Source organism: Bos mutus, chromosome 3 (assembly GCF_027580195.1).
Source record: "Bos mutus isolate GX-2022 chromosome 3, NWIPB_WYAK_1.1, whole genome shotgun sequence".
In the NCBI taxonomy this organism is placed as follows: Eukaryota; Metazoa; Chordata; class Mammalia; order Artiodactyla; family Bovidae; genus Bos; species Bos mutus.
In genome coordinates, this window is record NC_091619.1 from 4,209,656 (window position 1) to 4,231,617 (window position 21,962).

General features: G+C 43.2%; 1 pseudogene; it reads right to left on the reverse strand.

Moving 5' to 3' along the window:
• Window positions 1-1,532: 1,532 nt before the first annotated feature.
• Window positions 1,533-6,842, reverse strand: LOC138986429 (polyadenylate-binding protein-interacting protein 1 pseudogene; annotated as a pseudogene).
• Between the last annotated feature and the right edge of the window lie 15,120 nt (window positions 6,843-21,962).

A 21,962-nucleotide genomic window follows, 5' to 3' on the forward strand; every position in this document is an offset into this window, starting at 1 on the left:
CAGTGCTTCAGCTTCCTCATCTATAAAATGGATCTGGTAAAAGCTCAGGGGTCAAGAGTAGATTAAATGAGACAATACACATAATATCCATAGCTGAGAATCAGGCTGTAGTAAAATAAAGTTTACCTAACATAACTGAATTTTATGCCTTTTCCATTATGTCAGAAGGGCAAAATGACTCGCGATAGCCAAGGGGTAAGTAAAAAGATGCAGCTTTCTGGGCATCACAAAATCAGACCACAGGTATTGCCAGGCTGTTATCAGTACATTTCCCCCCACATTTCACAGGGAGTTTTTACGAGGTACCAGTAAGTCATTACATGAGGACCCTAGCTTTCATTATCCGATACATTCTGCCATTCTTTGAGGGAAAAGGGGAAACAGTGCTTGTTCAGTAACTGATACCATTTCAAGACCAGTCAAAGTAAGATCTTTCCATTTTCCTGGATTCAGTCAGTAGCTCTGCATTACCAACAGCCTGCTGCTATTGCTGCTGCTAAGTCACTTCAGTCGTGTCCGACTCTGTGCGACCCCATAGACGGCAGCCTACTAGGCTCCTCTGTCCCTGGGATTCTCCAGGCAAGAACGCTGGAGTGGGCTGCCATTTCCTTCTCCAATGCATGAAAGTGAAAAGTGAAAGTGAAGTCGCTCAGTCGTGTCTGACTCTTTGAGACCCCATGGACTGCAGCCTAAGCCTCTCTGTCCATGGGAGTCTCCAGGCAAGAGTACTGGAGTGGGCTGCCATTGCCCAACAGCCTAGGGCACCATATATGCTCTTACTCATCCTCAGAGTACTCTCTCTCTCCCTAACCCCCAGCCTCCACTAAATGCTCCTCTCTCATAGGTCTCTTCCCTTGCCTGGCTCAGAACTTCAGAGAGAAGCAGGACAGGAGCCATCAGAGAATCTAGGTCAGGGGAACACGGACCATAGGACCACATGCCCAGCCTTAGTCACTTCCTCAGTCTCTACACTCAGGAAACCACCCCCATCCAGCAGCGCCATGTGCCTGGTAGAGTCCAGATTATGCCCTAGTCTCTGGAAGAAGCCAGTGTTGGTGTGGTACCTCAGCAGGGAGCTGTTCCTCCAGTGTTGCAGGGGAGACTTGTTGGGCACATGCCAGATGCCCAGGTCCTGAGCTTGAATGCTGTAGTAACCAGGGTTCTGGGACACACATTCAGCCTGACCAGCCCAGGTGGTGCCACCAGCCAAAGACCCACACACACAGCCCTCACTTGAGCTGAGAGCTCAGGGCTCCAGGGAAGCAGGTGGCAGCAGTCACAGATACCCACCCTCCTCCAGTAGATAATGAGACCCCACCACCCAAACAGCCTTGGTGGGAAGAAGTTGTGGTTCAAGACATGGACTTCTGTCTATCTTCTCCAGCCCCACCTCCACATCCCCATTTCCCACCCTCCCTTCCACATGCTCTGCTCCAGCCACACCCCTCTCCCCATCCTTTCCACCTGGGTGCTCAGTGCCACCCACCTTGTAGTCATCGCTAGTGGCCACCTCTGCAGACCCAAACGTGTTGTAATTGGCCCAGTTGCCATCACTCTCTGGGTAGTCAGCCCTGTTGCCCTGCTGACTGGACCAGCGATTGCCCAACATGCATTTCCCAAGCATGAGGTTCTCATGCATACTGGCCACCAGGGTGCAGCCACCACCCCCAGAGGTCATGTCACAGAAAGTCTGGTAGACGACACCATTCTCAGTGCAGTGGTGATACAGGCCATCTGCAGAGGGAACCAGTCAGAGACCCCCTGTCTGAGAGCACAGGGTCCATCTCAGGCCCACAATCAAAATGATCCAGCGAACCAGAAACATGGCCAAAGGGTTCCTTTACTGAGTCTTATCACTGAGTGTCCCTACTGGCACAAGAGTTTCCCTGAGTTCAGAAGACCATGCCCCATGACTGAGGCAGAGCACAGAACTATCAAAACTTCCAATGATATTCCTCAACAATTTAAACATTGAAACCCAGCAATTCCACTCCTAGATATATACCCAAGGCAATTGAAAATAGAAACTTACATGCTTGTACACCAGTGTTCACTGCAGCATTATTCACAACAGCTAAAACAAGGTAACAACCCAAGAACCCACCAACAGATGAGTGGATAAACAAGCTGTGGTATATACATACAATGGATAAGAAGGAGGACTTCCCTGGTAGTACTTTGGATAAGAATCCACCTGCCAATATAGGGGACACAGGTTCAATCCCTGGTCTGGGAAGATTCCATATGTTGTTGTTGTTGTTGTTCAGTCACTAAGTTTTGTCTGACTCTTTGTGATCCCATGGACTGCAGCACACCAGGCTTTCCTGTCCTTCACTATCTCCCACAGTTTGCTCAGACTCATGTCCATTAAGCTGATGATGCCATCTAACCATCTCATCCTCTGTTGCCCGCTTCTTCTCCTGCCCTCAATCTTTCCCAGCATCAGGGTCTTTTCCAGTGAGTCAGCTCTTCGCATCAGGTGGCCAAAGTATTGGAGCTTCAGCTTCAGTATAAGTCTTTCCAATGAATAGTCAGGGTTGATTTTCTTTGGGATTGACTGGTTGGATCTTCTTGCTGTCCAAGGGACTCTCAAGAGTCTTCTCCAACCCCACAGTTCAAAAGCATCAAGATTCCACATACCACAGAGCAACTAGGCCCATGCACCACAACTACTGAAGCCCATACACCCAGAGCCTGTGCTCCACAACAAAAGAAGCCACTGCAGTGAAGAGTAGGCCCACTTGCCACAACTAGAGAAAACCTGTGCAGCAACAGAGACCCTAGTGCAATCAAAAGTAAATAAATAAATTATTTTTAAAAAGGAATGAGGTTCTGACACTGCTACATGGATAAGCCTTGAAAACATCAAGTAAACTGAGACATTAAAAGCAAGTATTAATCATTCAGTCATGTCCAATTCTTTGTGACCCCATGGACTACATAGCCTGCCAGGTTCTTCTGTCCATGGAATTCTCCAGGCAAGAATACTGGAGTGGGTTGCCATTTCCTTCTCCAAATATTGCATTATTCCATATATATGAGATACTTAGAAGAGTCATCGAGACATAAAGTAGAATAGAATTTACCAAGGACTGGGGGAGGAGAGGAATATGAAGTTATTGTGGATGAGTACAGAGTTTCTGTCTGAGGTGATGAAAGAGTATGGGAAATCATGATGATAGCTGCACAACACTGTGTAGACGATGCTACTTAACTGTATATTTAAAGTGATAAAATAGCAATTGTTAAGCTATCTAAACTTTATCACAATTTTTAAAAATCTCCTAGTGGGACTCCCCTGGTGGCCCAGTGGTTAAGAATCCACCTACCAATGCAGGGGACACGGGTTCAGTCCCTGGTTCAGGAAGATTTTACATGCCACGGGGCAACTAAGCTCATGTGCCACAACTACTGAAGCCCCCATGCCCTAGAGCTCACGCTTCACAACAAGAGGAGCCACTGCAATGGGAAACTGGTGCTCCACAACTAGAGAGGAGCCCCTACTCACTGCAACTAGAGAAAGCCCTCACTCAGCAACAAAGACCCAAAAATAAATAAATAAGCAAAATTAAAAAAAAAAAAAAAAACCTCTCAGTGGACATAGACCTTACTGTCCTTCTGGGCTCAGTGTCAACACTTTATCACCCACCACACGCACTGTAGCACCTCGCTCTCATTTTCTTGTAGCTTCTGGGTAGAGATGGAGAGAAAAATGACAGGTCCATTTCTCTTTCCATGTCATAACCAAAGCATTGACCGCAGCTAGATAATACACAGAGTTTTATTCTTACTACTGGTTTGACACAAAGCCCAGGCTCTCCTTGCTCCCACCCCAACCCCATTCCTCCACTGGAGCAAAGCCTCACCGCCTGGGATGTAAGGCCCTGTGGCGTTCAGCTACCTGTCAGGAAGTGTCAGTAGTTTAATGTGGCTGAAACAGGAGGTATAAGGTAGGAAGTGGTGAGAGCAGGCCAACAGGCTAATAGAGGTATTAAATGAAGAACTTTCTGTGCTAGCCTAAATTTTAAAGAAATTGCAGACAATTCTAAAAGAATGGGAGGACAAAACATTCCAAGTTTTTTGTTTGTTTTTCTCTTCGACAAAGAGAGGGCTGGTCTTCATTGCTGCTTAGGCTTTTCTCTAGTAGCTGTGAGCAGGGGCTACTCTCTAGTTGCAGCGCTCGGGCTTCTCACTGTGGCGGCCTCTCTTGTTGTGGAGTATGGGCTCTAGGGTGCACGGGCTTCAGTAATTGCAACACATGGGCTCAGTACTCACAGCTCCTGGACTCCATAGCACAGGCTCAGTAGTTATGGCACACAGGCTTAGTTGCTCCGAGGCATACAGGATCTTCCTGGATTAGGGATCGAACCCATGTCTCCTGCATTGACAGGCAGTTCTTTACCACTGAGTCACCTGAGAAGATCATTCCAAGCTTTTGAGGTCAGAGGCATTCAATTATAAGTAGCTCAACACTTAGAGTTGAGAGTCCTTGTGATTATACCTAATATATCTGAGCCTGTTTGCTCATAACTAAAATGAAGCTAGTAAAAAGTGATTTGGTGAAAATCAAATGAGATGATATTTAGGGACATGTTTTGCTTCTTTCTAAAAATGCATAAATGACAATGAAGAAGAAGACAAATTTCTTAATGCCATTATTATGCTTGTTGTGGGGAGGAAGACTGTGAAGACAGGAGTCCTGGGCACAAAAACAAACCATTCAACTTCCTCTGAAAATTGCAAGACCAAGCCTACTGAACTGGGAAGAGATTGGGAGGGGACACGGTTCTTAACACAGGCCTCTGAAGGCCACTCTGAGGTTCACACAGAGGCACATAGCTGGGACCCAGGACATGCCTCAACCATCACCCTACTGCTACAGGTTAGATCCCACCAGACACCAGAAATCAGACATCAGCTCACGACATCTCAAGTCTGCAGCATGAAGTGGCCTCTCTGCTGCTCAAAGACATCCCCTCTGCCTCAGAGACACGAGGACCCTGGGGCCGCACAGCCCAGTTTCGTTATTTTTTTTTTTTTTTAAGTTATAGGGAATAAAGTTTATTTTGGCAGAAAACGTTAAACAAAATTAAAGTTGCAAACATTAGTAACATAACTCAACATCCTTAATTTGGTATAAGTGTGACACATTTTTTTGCTTTCCTGTGTTCTGCTAAATCACCATAACATGAACTGCTTTATAAAACGGATATGCTGAAAATTTAACTTTACTGTTTTCGCTTACGCTCTGATTCCAAACAAAACTTTTCATAAGCTTCTTCTATCTCTGGGTCCATCTCATCATCAATATCATCCAAGGACGGATCACCACCCCCTGATAAATCTGTTCCATTTTCTTCATAATCTGGGAAAAAAGTCTTCTCTTTCAAGTAACTCTTGATATTTCTCTTGGTAATCTGGATCAGCTGCAGTGAAAGGAACACCATCAGATGTATAAAATATTGGCTCATTCATAAAATAATTAGGATCATTTTCAGGTGTTGCTTCCCTCTATGTTGAAGCTGCATGGACTCTACCCCAGTTACTTGACCAGAGTTCTACAAGCTTCAAAAGCATCTGTTTTACATCTCTGCTGCAATTTGCATCTAGGACAACATTTTCAATTCTCTGAATAATTTCTTTCATGTCAGTCTTTCCTTTTTCCTTCCAGCCATCTTCTAAAACTGACCCTGTCAACTTCAGTAATTTTACTGCACAAATTAAGTTGTCATCCATAGGATTAGAGAAGAGGGCATTCAGCAACTCCCGAAGACCGGTCTGAAGAATGTCTGCCCTTGCAACCTGTCCATTTGTCCCTTTAATCTCCAGGTTAAGATAGAGTTCTCCCAGAAAGAGTACAAATGCATGGAATCGTTTTCGAGTCACTTCATCCCCTTTTGCAGCTTGATCTTTAACTTCATATTCAGTCCGACATCTTTGAAGTAGCAGTTGGCGGAAGTTGCCACTCTGTGGGTTAATTGTCAGATGATGACACAGGTAGTTACAGAGGCGCGCTCCCATGTAAGAGAAATTGGGGATAGATGTGGCCTGTTGATAGATGAGTTCCACAAGTTGTTGCAAAGCATCATCTGTTGTAACCCAGCTATTCAGGGTCTCTGCAAACTGTCCAATTTCAGTTTCAAAACTGCCAGGCTGTTCTGTAAGATGATTCAAAAAATCCTGAACAAATTCTGATAAAGTAGGATAATCCTCAAAGCCGTCCTCATAGGACTCTGTATAATTAGAAGAATAACTTGATGGGTAGAATTCAGGGGCGTTTACAGACAGCTTAGACATTAATACAGGAGCTACAACCACCTGGGGTTTAGCCATTGCTGACTCCGAATTCTGCTGTGTGATGTTATCCGGCGAAGTAGATGGACCTCTCAGGGGCCTCGTTTGTTCCGGGAGCGCCCCGGGCCGGGCAGGCCGCTGGGGGCCGGCGGGGACCTCGCACTCGGCCCCTGGCGGCGGGGCAGTCCTGGTCTGGCACAGCGGTGGCGGCTGCAGGAAGTCCGGAGCTTTGGGTTGAGGCGGCGGCGGCGGCTGGTGGCACGGCAGCTCAGCAGGCCCCGCTCCTTTCAGGAAACCAGAGCCCTCAGGCCCGCCCCCTCCGCGGCCCAGGCCCCGGCTCCGGCCCAGACCAGCACCTGGGGCCGGGTCGAAACCGTCCGACATGCTCCTCCTCCTCCTGCGGGGGCCGCTGCTGCTGCGCTCGGGAAAGAAGCTCTCGACGCGGCGCTCACTCAGGCCTCATGTAGGAGTAGGACGGGGTGTGCCCGCTAGGCTCCTCAGCGCTTCGGGCGGGCAGAGCAGACAGCAGCTAATGGACCTGCCGAACCCGCCGCTTCTGAGCGCCCGCCCCCGAGGCTAGCCTCAGCTTTCCGATTCTCCGCCCCGCCCCCCGCCGCCGCAGCCCCCACCCAGTTCCGTTATTGACACTTAGAGGAGACGGGAGGAAGTGTTGCTCCAGGAGACAATCTCCTGCACCGCACCCTCTAGTGGCCAATGTGATAAATAGCAGGAAGCTGGGCTGGATCCCTGTAATCTAGGGACGTGGAGAAGAGACTGGCAATCCACTCCAGTATATTTGCCTGGAGAATCCCATGGACAGAGGAGCGTCGGCAGGCTACACTCCATAGGGTCGCAAAGAGTCAGACACGATTAAATGACTAACACACACACACACTCTAAGGAAGACAAGATGCAAGCTACCTTCCTGATCATCATTTTTCTCTCAGTCTCTATGCCCAATTCCTACCGTCCTATAAAGACTCAAAGACTAAGGATCCCTTGTTCTCCACTTGTCTCTGAGCTGGAATCCAGACTCCTGCATTCACAGACCTTGTCTGAGTCTCAGCAGCACTCGCTTCTAGCACAGAGACCCCCTCTTTCTCTCCACACTGGGGCCAGGAGCTGAGCACTGTACTGCCAGGTGGACACTGGGAGCTTTCTCTGTAGAAGCTCCACAGGCTCTCAAAGACACACGTTAAAGGTCACTTCTTAGCACAGTGTTCAGATCTGGGGATTTCATGGACCTGTGTATCTTCCAAATGAAAATACATGAGAACAAGACTAATAAGAGTGGTGAACATTTTGATTTTTTGCTTATGTCTCTCTTTCTGGCAAAACACACACATAAAAAAATTATTTAAAATTAAACATTGGGGGGTGGTCCTAAGATGGCAGAGGAATAGGACGGGGAGACCACTTTCTCCCCCACAAATTCATCAAAATAACATTTGAACGCTGAGTAAATTCCACAAAACAACTTCTGAATGCCGGCAGAGGACATCAGGCCCCCAGAAAAGCAGCCCATTGTCTTCAAAAGCAGGTAGGAAAAAATATAAAAAACAAAAAGAGAGACAAAAGAGGTAGGGATGGAGCTCTGTCCTGGGAAGGGAGTCTTAAAAAAGACAGAAGTTTCCAAACACTCTCACTGCCGAGTCTGTGGTGATCCTTGGAACCACAGAGGGCAACATAACTGGGAGGAAAAATAAATAAATAATTAAAACCCACAGATTACTTGCCCAATGGTAACTCCCCCAGCGGAGAAGCAGCACAGACGCCTGCACCCACCACTAGCAAGCGGGGGCTGGGCAGGGAGGAGCGGGCTGCATTGCTTAGAGTAAGGACTGGGCCTGAATGCCTGAGGGCAATCTGAGCAAACTAACTTGGGCTAGCAAACCAGACTGCGGGATAGCTACCACGTGCAAAGCCCTAACCTAAGACACCGTCAGGCCCGCTCACAGAACGAAGGACTGAACACAGCTAGCCAGCTGCAGACCATCCCCCTCCAGTGACAGGGAGCCAGACCCGGAAGCGGGCAATCTCGGCCCCAGAGAGGCATTATCTACCAAACCGCAAGCAGGCTTTGTTGCTAAGACTTCTTGGGATTCGGGATGGTAGACATCCGCCTGAGAAGGTGTGCCAGTTGTACACCCAGAAAACCGAGCTACAGGGACAGGAGAGGAGATAAGTCGCAGCGACGGTGCTCGCCAAACACCTGGTCATCTGAGCTGCATGGACCTGGGAAGGGCATATCAACCCATTCTGTGCCTCTGAGGAGTACCTGAGTGCCTGAACCTGAGCGGCTTAGACCCGGGAAGTGCATACAACCCAGGGCCAGCTTCAGACAGTTCCCGGCAGAGGAACCTAGAGCCTGAGCAGTGTAGACAGGGAAAGCACACACCCCGTGAGCAGGGTCAAACCCAGTGTGGCCAAGACACTGCGAGCACATGCCAGTGTTATTTTTTTGCAGCGTCCCTCCCTCCCCACAGCACGACTGAACAATGCAGCCTAAAAAAAGTGTCCACCACTGCCCCCTTGTGTCAGGGTGGAAATTAGACACTGGAAGTGAAAGTGAAGTCACTCAGTCATGTCCGACTCTTTGCGACCCCATGGACTGTAGCCTACCAGGTTTCTCCGTCCATGGGATTCTCCAGGCAAGAATACTGGAGTGGGTTACCATTTCCTTCTCCAGGGGATCTTCCCAACCCAGGGATCAAACGTGGGTCTCCCACATTGGAGGCAGACGCTTTAACCTCTGAGCCACCAGGGAAGCAAAAATTAGACACTGAAGAGACCAGCAAACAGAAGAAGCTAAAACAGAGGGAACCTCCTTGGAAGTGACAGGTGCAATAGATTAAAACCCTGTAGTTAGTACCAACTACATAGAAAGGGGCCTATAGATCTTGAGAAATATAAGCTGGATCAAGGAACTATCCAAAAAAGAACTGACCCACACTACCCACAATATCACCAGAGAAGGTCCTAGATATAGTTTTTACTATTTTTACTATCATTCTTTAATTTTTAATTTTTTTTTATTTTTAAGTCCTCTATTACTCCCTTAATTTTCATCTTTATAACCTACTATTACTTTGCAAAAAAAAAAAAAAAAAAAAAAAAGCGAGAGACCCTATTTTTTTAAAGCAAACTTCATATATATATATATATATATATATATATATATATATATAAAATAATTTTGTGACTTTTTTTTTTCTTTAATATAGTATTTTTGAAAATCCAACCTCTACTGTAGATTTTTAATCTTTGCTTTTTGGTATTTGTTATCAATTTTGTACCTTTAAGAATCCAATCTTCAGTACCCATTTTTACTTGGGAGCGAGATTAGTGGCTTGACTGCACTCTCCCCCTTTGGACTCTCCTTTTTCTCCACCTGGTTGCCTGTGTCTCCTCCCTAACCCCTCTCTGCTCTACCCAACTCTGTGATTTTCTGTGTGTTCCAGATGGTGAAGAACACTTAGGGAACTGATTACTAGCTGGATCTGTCTCTCTCCTTTTCATTCCCCCCTTTTATCCTCCTGGCCACCTCTGTCTCCTTCCTCCCTCTTCTCTTCTTTGTATAACTCCATGAACATCTCTGAGCAGTCCAGACTGTGGAGCTCACATAAGGAAGTGATTACTGGCTAGCTTGCTCTCTCCTCTTTTGATTCCACCTCATCTCATCCTGGTCACCTCTTTCTCCCTTCCTCCCTCTCCATGTAACTCTGTGAACCACTCTGGGTGTCCCTCACTGTGGAGAAACTTTTCATCTTTAACCTAGATGTTTTATCAATGGTGCTGTATAGATGGAGAAGTCTTGAGGCTACTGTAAAAATAAGATTGAAAACCAGAAGCAGGAGGCTTAAGTCCAAATCCTGAGAACACCAGAGACCTCCTGACTCCAGGGAACATTAATCGATAGAAGCTCATCAAACCCCTCCATACCTACACTGAAACCAAGCACCACCCAAGGGCCAACAAGTTCCAGAGCAAGACATACCATGCAAATTCTCCAGCAACACAGGAACATAGCCCTGAGCTTCAATATACAGGCTGCCCAAAGTCACTCCAAACCCACTGACATCTCATAACTCATTACTGGACACTTGATTGCACTCCAGAGAGAAGAAATCCAGCTCCACCCAGCAGAACACCGACACAAGCCTCCCTAACCAGGAAACTTGACAAGCCACCCATCCAACCCCAACCACAGTGAGGAAACGCCACAATAAAGAGAACTCCACGACTGCCAGAATACAGAAAGGCCACTCCAAAGACAGCAATATAAACAAGATGAAGAGATAGAAGAATACCCAGCAGGTAAAGGAATGGGATAAATGCCCACCAAACCAAACTAAAGAGGAAGAGATAGGGAATCTACCTGATAAAGAATTCCAAATAATGATAGTGAAAATGATCCAAAATCTTGAAAAAAAAAAAATGGAATCACAGTTAAATAGCCTGGAGACAAGGATTGAGAAGATGCAAGAAATAAACCTTTCTTGGGTTTAACGAGGACCTAGAAGAAATAAAAAAAAAAAGAGTCAATATATAATAAATAAAGCAGTAAATGATATCAGAAACACTCTGGAGGGAACAAATAGTAGATTAATGGAGGCAGAAGATAGGATTAGTGAAGTAGAAGATAGAATGGTAGAAATAAATGAATCAGAGAGGAAAAAAGAAAAATGAATTAAAAGAAATGAGGACAATTTCAGAGACCTCTGGGACAATGTTAAATGCCCCAACATTTGAATCATAGGAGTCCCAGAAGAAGAAGACAAAAAGAAAGACCATGAGAAAATACTTGAGGAGATAATAGTTGAAAACTTCCCTAAAATGGGGAAGGAATAATCACCCAAGTCCCAGAAACCCAGAAAGTCCCAAATAGGATAAACCCAAGGCAAAACACCCCAAGACACATATCAATCAAATTAACAAAGATCAAACACAAAGAACAAATATTAAAAGCAGCAAGGGAAAAACAACAAATAACACACAAGGGGATTCCCATAAAGATAACAGCTGATCTTTCAATAGAAAGTCTTCAGGCCAGGAGGGAATGGCAAGACATACTTAAAGTGATGAAAGAAAATAACCTACAGCCCAGATTACTGTACCCAGCAAGGATCTCATTCAAATATGAAGGAGAAATCAAAAGCTTTACAGACAAGCAAAAGCTGAGAGAATTCAGCACTACCAAACCAGCTCTCCAACAAATGCTTAAGAATCTTCTCTAGACAGGAAACACAGAAAGGGTGTATAAACTTGAACCCAAAACAATAAAGGAAATGGCAACGGAATCATAGTTATCAATAATTACCTTAAACGTAAATGGGTTGAATGCCCCAACCAAAACACAAAGACTGGCTGAATGGATACAAAAACAAGACCCTATATATGTTGTCTACAAGAGACCCACCTCAAAACAAGGGACACATAGAGACTGAAGGTGAAGGGCTGGAAAAAGATATACCACTCAAATAAAGACCAAAATAAAACAGGAGTAGCAATACTCATATCAGGTAAAATAGACTTTAAAACAAAGGCTGTGAAAAGAGACAAAGAAGGACACTACATAATGATCAAAGGATCAATCCAAGAAGAAGATATAACAATTATAAATATATATGCACCCAACATAGGAGCACCACAATATGTAAGACAAATGCTAACAAGTATGAAAGGGGAAATTAACAATAACACAATAATAGTGGGATACTTTAATACCCCACTCACACCTATGGATAGATCAACTAAACAGAAAATTAACAAGGAAACACAAACTTTAAATGATACAATATACCAGTTATACCTAATTGATATCTATAGGACATTTCATCCCAAAACAATGAATTTCACCTTTTTCTCAAGCGCACACGGAACCTTCTCCAGGATAGATCATATCCTGGGCCATAAATCTAACCTTGGTAAATTCAAAAAAATTGAAATCATTCCAAGCATCTTCTCTGACCACAATGCAGTAAGATTAGATCTCAATTACAGGAGCAAAACTATTAAAAATTCCAACATATGGAGGCTGAACAACACGCTGCTGAATAACCAACAAATCACAGAGGAAATAAAAAAAGAAATAAAAATTTGCATAGAAACAAATGAAAATGAAAACACAACAACCCAAAACCTGTGGGACACAGTAAAAGCAGTCCTAAGGGGAAAGTTCATAGCAATACAGGCATACCTCAAAAAACAAGAAAAAAGTCAAATAAATAACCTAACTCTACACCTAAAGCAACTAGAAAAGGAAGAAATTAAGAACACCAGGGTTAGTAGAAGGAAAGAAATCTTAAAAATTAGGGCAGAAATAAATGCAAAAGAAACAAAAGAGACCATAGCAAAAATCAACAAAGCCAAAAGCTGGTTCTTTGAAAGGATAAATAAAATTGACAAACCATTAGCCAGACTCATCAAGAAACAAAGGGAGAAAAATCAAATCAATAAAATTAGAAATGAAAATGGAGAGATCACAACAGACAACACAGAAATACAAAGGATCATAAGAGACTACTATCAGCAATTATATGCAATAAAATGGGCAGCGTGGAAGAAATGGACAAATTCTTAGAAAAGTACAACTTTCCAAAACTGGACCAGGAAGAAATAGAAAATCTTAATAGACCCATCACAGGCATGTAAATTGAAACTGTAATCAGAAATCTTCCGGAAAACAAAAGCCCAGGTTTAGACGGCTTCACAGCTGAATTCTACCAAAAATTTAGAGAAGAGCTGACACCTATCCTACTCAAACTCTTCCAGAAAATTGCAGAGGAAGGTAAACTTCCAAACTCATTCTATGAGGCCACCATCACCCTAATACCAAAACCTGACAAAGATGCCACAAAAAAAGAAAACTACAGGCCAATATCACTGATGAACATAGATGCAAAAATCCTTAACAAAATTCTAGCAATCAGAATCCAACAACACATTAAAAAGATCATACACCATGACCAAGTCGGCTTTATCCCAGGGATTCAAGGATTCTTAAATATCTACAAATCAATCAATGTAATACACCACATTAACAGATTGAAAAATAAAAACCATATGATTATCTCAATAGATGCAGAGAAAGCCTTTGACAAAATTCAACACCCATTTATGATAAAAACTCTCCAGAAAGCAGGAATAGAAGGAACATACCTCAACATAATAAAAGCTATATATGACAAACCCACAGCAAACATTATCCTCAATGGTGAAAAATTGAAAGCATTTCCTCTAAAGTCAGGAACAAGACAAGGGTGCCCACTTTCACCATTACTATTCAACATAGTTTTGGAAGTTTTGGCCACAGCAATCAGAGCAGAAAAAGAAATAAAAGGAATCCAAACTGGAAAAGAAGTAAAACTCTCACTGTTTGCAGATGACATGATCCTCTACATAGAAAACCCTAAAGACTCCACCAGAAAATTACTAGAATTAATCAATGAATATAGTAAAGTTGCAGGATATAAAATCAACACACAGAAATCCCTTGCATTCCTATACACTAATAATGAGAAAATAGAAAAAGAAATTAAGGAATCAATTCCATTCACCATTGCAACAAAAAGAATAAAATACTTAGGAATATATCTACCTAAAGAAACTAAAGACCTATATATAGAAAACTATAAAACACTGGTGAAAGAAATCAAAGAGGACACTAATAGATGGAGAAATATACCATGTTCATGGATTGGAAGAATCAATACAGTGAAGATGGGTATACTACCCAAAGCAATTTATAGATTCAATGCAATCCCTATCAAGCTACCAACAGTATTTTTCACAGAGCTAGAACAAATAATTTCACAATTTGTATGGAAATACAAAAATCCTCAAATAGCCAAAGCTATCTTGAGAAAGAAGAATGGAACTGGAAGAATCAACCTGCCTGACTTCAGGCTCTACTACAAAGCCACAGTCATCAAGACAGTATGGTACTGGCACAAAGACAGAAATATAGATCAATGGAACAAAATAGAAAGCCCAGAGATAAATCCAAGCACATATGGACACCTTATCTTTAACAAAGGAGGCAAGAATATACAATGGATTAAAGACAATCCCTTTAACAAGTGGTGCTGGGAAAACTGGTCAACCACTTGTAAAAGAATGACACTAGAGCACTTTCTAACACCATACACAAAAATAAACTCAAAATGGATTAAAGATCTAAATATAAGACCAGATACTATAAAACTCCTAGAGGAGAACATAGGCAAAACACTCTGACATACATCACAGCAGGATCCTCTATGACCCACCTCCCAGAATATTGGAAATAAAAGCAAAGATAAACAAATGGGACCTAATTAACCTTAAAAGCTTCTGCACAACAAAGGAAACTATAAGCAAGGTGAAAAGACAGCCTTCAGAATGGGAGAAAATAATAGCAAATGAAGCAACCGACAAACAACTAATCTCAAAAATATACAAGCAACTCCTGCAGCTCAATTCCAGAAAAATAAATGACCCAATCAAAAAATGGGCCAAAGAACTAAATAGACAGTTCTCCAAAGAAGACATACAGATGGCTAACAAACACATGAAAAGATGCTCAACATCACTCATTATCAGAGAAATGCAAATCAAAACCACTATGAGGTACCATTTCATGCCAGTCAGAATGGCTGTAGTCCAAAAGTCTATAAGCAATCAATGCTGGAGAGGGTGTGGAGAAAAGGGAACCCTCTTACACTGTTGGTGGGAATGCAAACTAGTACAGCCACTATGGAGAACAGTGTGGAGATTCCTTAAAAAACTGGAAATAGAACTGCCATACGACCCAGCAATCCCATTGTTGGGCATACACACCGAGGAAACCAGAATTGAAAGAGACACATGTACCCCAATGTTCATCGCAGCACTGTTTATAATAGCCAGGACATGGAAGCAACCTGGATGTCCATCAGCAGATGAATGGACAAGAAAGCTGTGGTACATACACACAATGGAGTATTACTCAGCCATTAAAAAGAATACATTTGAATCAGTTCTAATGAGGTGGATGAAACCAGAACCTATTATATGGAGTGAAGTAAGCCAGAAAAAAAAAATCAATACAGTATACTAACGCATATATATGGAATTTAGAAAGATGGTAACGATAACCCTGTATGTGAGAAAGCAAAAGAGACACAGATGTATAGAACAGTCTTTTGAACTCTGTGGGAGAGGGCAAGAGTGGGATGATTTGGGAGAGTGCCATTGAAACATGTATAATATCATATGTGAAACGAATCGCCAGTCCAGGTTCAATGCATGATACAGGATGCTCGGGGCTGGTGCACTGGGATGACCCAGAGGGATGTTATGGGGAGGGAGGTGGGAGGGGGGTTCAGGATGGGGAACACGTGTACACCTGTGGTGGATTCATGTCGATGTATGGCAAAACCAATACAATATTGTAAAGTAATTAGCCTCCAATTAAAATAAATAAATTTATTTTCTTTTTAAAAAAAGGGCTACATGTGAGGATAAGTCAGTACAAACCAATCTGATGATTTAAGCTTATTCTATCATTTCTCTCCCAGCGGCACTCTTCTGTTCTCAGATTCTTCCTTCAGCTATAATAGAGTTGATCAGTTCCTCCACAGTGATACCACATACCTAGTACATAACAACTTTATTATACTGCTGATCACATCTCAAGCCATAAGTGAAAATGAGCTTTTTGTTGTTGTTGTCATTGTCATTAAGCTAACATTTTCTGCCTTTGTAGGTTCAAAGTACAATACAAAATACTAGATAGATAAAGGAAAATAAAACACTGTCCAAGAAGAAAACCTCCAAAGAAAAGTTATGCTTCTTGTAATACATTCTTTTATTTCTTCTAAGACATATTTTTTCATATTTTAACATATTTAATTTCACTGTGCATCTCATCATATGTGGTATGAAATTTACGAATAACCTACAGTCGATAGCACATAAACATCTGGGGAAATGGTACTAGTAACTTTAGGGACATCACCCCTTCTAACCACCTTCATCCAGTCACAGCCAGTGACCTACCTCCTACTTCCTCTGAAATCTGTATCCCACATCACTACCCTCAAGTCTTACTGCCCCTGACACTTAATTAGGTCAGGTCTAGATCAGCTATGAGGCTTTCAACTGAGACTAATACTAAACCCACCTCAAACTGGCTTAAGCAAAGAGTAAATACATCACCTCATGAAACAGGAAATTTAGAGGCAAGGCAGTTTCTGGCTTGATTGACTCAGCACCAGCTCAGTGTCTTCAAGGACCTGGGCACTTTCAGCCTCTCTGACTTGGCTCATCCTCTGGCTGAGGATAAAATGTCCTCTGGTGTTCTAAGCAGCACGTGTGCAATAGTTTTATGGGTCTACCATAACAGAATACCACAGACAGGTGGGGACAGGGAGCCTAAACAGCAGTGTATTTTCTCAGTTCTAGAAGGTACAAATTCAAGGTCAAATGTTGACAGCGCTAATTTCTTCAGAGGCCTCTTTCTTGGCTTGCAGATGGCCACCTTCTCTCTGTGTCCTCACAGGATCTTTCATCTGTGCATGAATCCCTAGTGATCTGTGTGTCATCAAAATGCTTCCTCTTACAAGGATATGAATGAGAGTGGATTGGATCCTCACTTTAACTTCATAACCTCTTTAAAGGCCTGATCCCCAAATGCAGTCATGTTCTGAGGTACTCATAGTTAGGGCTCTGGCATGAATTTGGGGAGAACACAGTTCAACCCATAATAATCTATATTATTTTTATAATTTTTTTTGAAGTATAGTTGATTTACAATGATGTGCCACTCTCTGTTGTGCAGCAAATTGACTTAGTTATACACATAGAGGCGATGTTTTAAATACTCTTTTCCATTGTGGTTTATCACAGGATATTGAATATAGTTTCCTATGTAGTGCCTTTTTTTTATCCATCCTATACATAACAGTTTAAAAATGCTAATCCCCAATTCCCAGCCCTTCCCTCCCCACACCTCTCCCCTTTGGCAAACACAGATCTGTTCTCTATGTCTGTGAGTCTGTTTCTGTTTTGTAAATATGTTCATTTATGCCATATTTTGCTTTTGAACTGTGGTATTGGAGAAGACTCTTGAGAGTCCCTTGGACTGCAAGGAGATGCAACCAGTCCATTCTAAAGGAGATCAGTCCTGGGTGTTCATTGGAAGGACTGATGCTAAAGCTGAAACTCCAATACTTTGGCCACCTCATGCGAAGTGTTGACTCATTGGAAAAGACTCTGATGCTGTGAAGGATTGGGGGCAGGAGGAGAAGGGGACGACAGAGGATGAGATGGCTGGATGGCATCACCGACTCGATGGACATGAGTTTGAGTGAACTCCAGGAGTTGGTGATGGACAGGAAGGCCTGGCGTGCTGCGGTTCATGGGGTTGCAAAGAGTCGGACATGACTGAGCGACTGAACTGAACTGAACTGGTGCCATATTTTAGACTCCATATGTAAGTGGTGTCATATAGTATTTGTCTTTCTCTGACTTACTTCACTTAGTATAATCATCTCTAGATGCATCCATGTTGCTGCAAATGACAGCATTTCGTTCTTTTTGTGGCTGAGTAGTATTCCATGGTGCATATGTACCTCATCTTCTTTATCTATTCACCTGTCCATGGACATTTAAGCTGCTTCCATGATCTGGCTATTGTGAATAGTGCTGCTGTGAGCACAAGGGTGCATTTTTTTTTTCAAATCAGTTTTGGATACATTTTTTGATTACTTACTTATTATTTAGCTTCCTCAGATCTTGGGCGCAGCAAGCAGAATCTTCATTGCATTATGAGGGATCTTTCATTGTGGCACACAGGGTCAGAAGTTGTGGCATGCGGGCTCTCTAGTCGTGGCATGCAGGCCTAGTTGTTCTGTAGCATGTGAGAATCTTAGCTTCCTGACCAGGGATCAAGCCCACATCCAGTTCATTGCAAGGTGGATTCTTAACCCCTGGACCACCAGAGAAGTCCCCAGGGATGCATGTATCCTTTTGAACTGTAGTTTTGTCCAGGGATATACCCAGGAGTGGGCTTCTTGGATCATATGGTAATTCTATTTCTAGTTTTTTGAGAAACCTTCACACTGTTTTCCATCATGGCTGAACTAATATTTCCATCAACAGTTTAAGAGGGTTCCTTTTTCTCCACACAGTCTCCAGGATTTGTTGTTTGTAGACTTTTTAATGATGACTGGTGTGAGGTGGTACCTCACTGTAGTTTAAGTTGCATTTTTCTAATAATTCGTGATATTGAGCATCTCTCCATATACCACCTGGCCATCTGCATGTCTTCTTTGGAAAAATGTCTATTAAGATCTTCTGTCCATTTTTCTATCGGACAACCCGTAATAAACTATAAGACTAAGGAATATCCAGAGAAAAAACAGGGATCACTTCCTCTGGCTCTTTTGCAGAAGAAATGAAGTTTTTCCCAGAGGCCCCAGCACACTTTTCATCAGGTCTCATTGGGCAGAGACAGGACACACGCCTGCTCCTGAGCCAGTCTCTGGCCAGAAGGCTGGAACTACTTTGACTGCCTCAAACAAATCATCTGGACATTGGATGGCACTGTAGAACAAAGTCCTGCTGAGGTCTCCATTCCTGAAATGGCCTCCTGCCCCTTCCTAATCCTCACTGTGTTCAGTGTTGGCCCCTTCCAACCCCTTCCCCACATTGCTGCCAGTAAGGGTCCTTGTAAACCACAAGCTCCTCCACAGTCCTACTAAGAATACGCATGGCATCAGCTGGAGCACCAGGCTCAACCTCCACGCCATGGAGTTGGATCAGTTATCAACTGTGGCACAAAAAGCCACTCTAAACCCAGGGGCTTAACACAGTGAGGACCCTTTCTTTTGCTCCTGAGTCTACAGTTCGAGCAGAGCTCAGTGGGGACAGCTTGTTTCTGCCACACATGGTGTCACTGGGACATTTGAAGGCCTTCTCACTCCTTCTCTCTTCCCTCAGTGCCCTTCTTCCCCCAGCACCTCAACTGTGCCTTCTCTTTTCCTACTCTCCCTTCCTCTTCTCCTCCTTGCTTTCGTGACCCCTTCTACCTTTTCCCTTTCCTCTTTCTCTGGCCCCCCTTGTCCCCATTTCTCATAAGCAATCAGTTGTCATCAATCATTCAGCGTCCCACCCTGGACAGTGCACCATGGGACCTGGGATAGATTTCAGATCAGGCCTCTGCCTCCTCCATATCTCTTCCAGAATTATTATAAAGAGACAGGTAGAGTGATCACAAATCACACAGCTTCTAGGTCTGTTTTTTCTCTCAATCTCTTCAATTTTTTCCCTAATCTTTATCTTCCTGAATTGGCAGCTCCTAACTCAAGTCTTAGTTAGCACTTTCATTTTTGCCTCAGGCTTTCCTGTATGGAGGACCCAGGCTAAGATAAATAGCACTAGAACTGGTTCTGGAAACAGGCTGTCAGGATGGGCTTTAGAGTCAAGTGGCTCACAGATCTGATAGAAAGACTGACCGATTGCTGCTGGTCTCTGGGATTCTGTGAATGTTTGGTACTTGCCCTCTGTACCTTTCTCTTCCTCATTTTGTGCATTTTATGAGTTTTAGATCAATTTCTCTCACACTGAACTTCCCTGTGAACCAGAAGATAGGAATCGGGAGAGAAGTTAAGAGAGAAACGTAGACCCAGCAGGGAACATTAGAACACTGGCCATGAAGAAGGGATAGACAAAGTGAGGGATGTGTTAGGAGGTGGTGATTGTAGCCCCTGATCTTTCCACTACCGGACATCCTAAACTGGGGAGACAAGGAAAAGTTTGAGACTGGATTGTGTCTGGCAGCAAGCTGGAAGTGTTGAAATGTACAGAAGAGTTAGTAAGAATGTAAAAGAAGGATAAAAATTGATTCTGATATATTATTACTTTTTGTGAATTTAAATTCACCATCAATCACCAGTCCATAGAAAGATAATTCAAAATGTACCTTAGGCAAAAGAAAACAGATGTGTTTACAAAGAGAATAGTGGGGATAAAAGCCCTGACCCCTGTCACCCTTTCCAGCCCAACTTCTCTAAGTGAATTGTTTATGCTTTATTGTTAAAAAAAATAACAAAAAGAATGTAAAAATTAGCACAAATACAGGAAAGGATATAAGGCATAAATATACAGTTTAGTGAATTACAAAAAAAGCAAAGACTTATGAAACTACCATCCTGCTTAAGAAAAAAAAGGTTTCCAGAGCTCCAAAAATAGTACTTCCAGATAACAAACCCTTTCTAAGTCATACCTTGGAGCTGTTTTGCAGATACTGAAACTCCACCAGGTGGAAGAATTTAACTGTATGCCAACCACAAGCATATTGACCCCAGACCAGGTGGAACCAGAAGGTGGATGATGTTGATTCCCAGTAACTTCACCATCAACCAATTAGATGAAAGTCCACCCACTGATCCTGCACCCTGCAACTCCTTTCCTCACCCTGTCTTTAAAAACTTTTCCCTGAAAGCCACTGGGGAACTCGGGCATTTTGTGGGCATTAGCTACCTAAACTCCTTGCTGAGCACGTGCAGTAAATGTTGTACTTTCCTTCACCACAGCTCCATGTCAGCGGATTGGCTTCCCTGCACGTAGGCCAGCAGACTCAAGTTTGGTTTTATAACACCCTGACATGAGGAGAGAGAAAAAAGGCAAGAGGTGACAAAAAATGAGTAGGAAAAAAAAGAATAAAGGAGCAAAATGTGAAGTCAGGAATGTGCTAGTAAGGGACAAAGATTTACTAAGGAAGTGAAAGCAAAAGAAGATACTAGAAAAAAAGCAAATACAGGTGACTCTTGAACAATACAGATTTGATTTGTGTTGGTCAACTTATATGCAGGTTTCCTTGACACAATACTACACCATCCATGACTCACTGAATCTGCAGCTGCTGACCACAAACTCAGAAACCGCAGATATGGAGGAACCATGGTACAGAGGGCCAAGTATGAGCTAACCAACTGTGCAGGGGGTTGGTGCCCACGGGTTGTTCAAGGGTTAACTATATATTAACAGTAGATGACCTAGTATCATACAAGCCAAGTTTAGGCAAGAACAACCACAGGGCTTTCACTTCACCCTCCAGCCAGGACAGCTGCTGCCCAAACCAAAAAAAGCCCCAAAAACTCAGCTGTGGCTGCAGTTGTCCCCTCAGAAGGATTCAAGGGGCAGACTTGTAGGACTCAGCCTTTCATACGGGGATCTGGCACTGTCTCCCAGTAGATTGGGTCAAAATTGAGTTGACTTGGAGGACTCCCAGCTACTTTTCAGTGAATGTCTTGGTATTGTGAGAACCCTCCCCAACACACAAACACTGCAACACATACTAGAATCATTGTAGGGACACTGTCCTGAGTGTCAAAGCTGGAGGAATAAAGGAAATGGATAGCTGTGACCTTAATCTCTCTTTTATTACTGAATCTAAGTAATCTATTATTCTTTAAGATGTTTATATTGAGGACTTTACTTGATTAGCTAATAACAGTATGTTACAAAAAATTCATAAGAATCATTTTCCTCTGCCCATCAGCCTCATACTAGGGTCTCCAGAAATGGGCAAACTTGTGTTCAAGAACTTGGAGTTGTGACTTGAAGTTCCAAACTCAGAATGTTCAAAGAGGTATTCACCAGAATGAGAGGTATTGTTTCAAAACATCCCTTCAGGTCTTCAG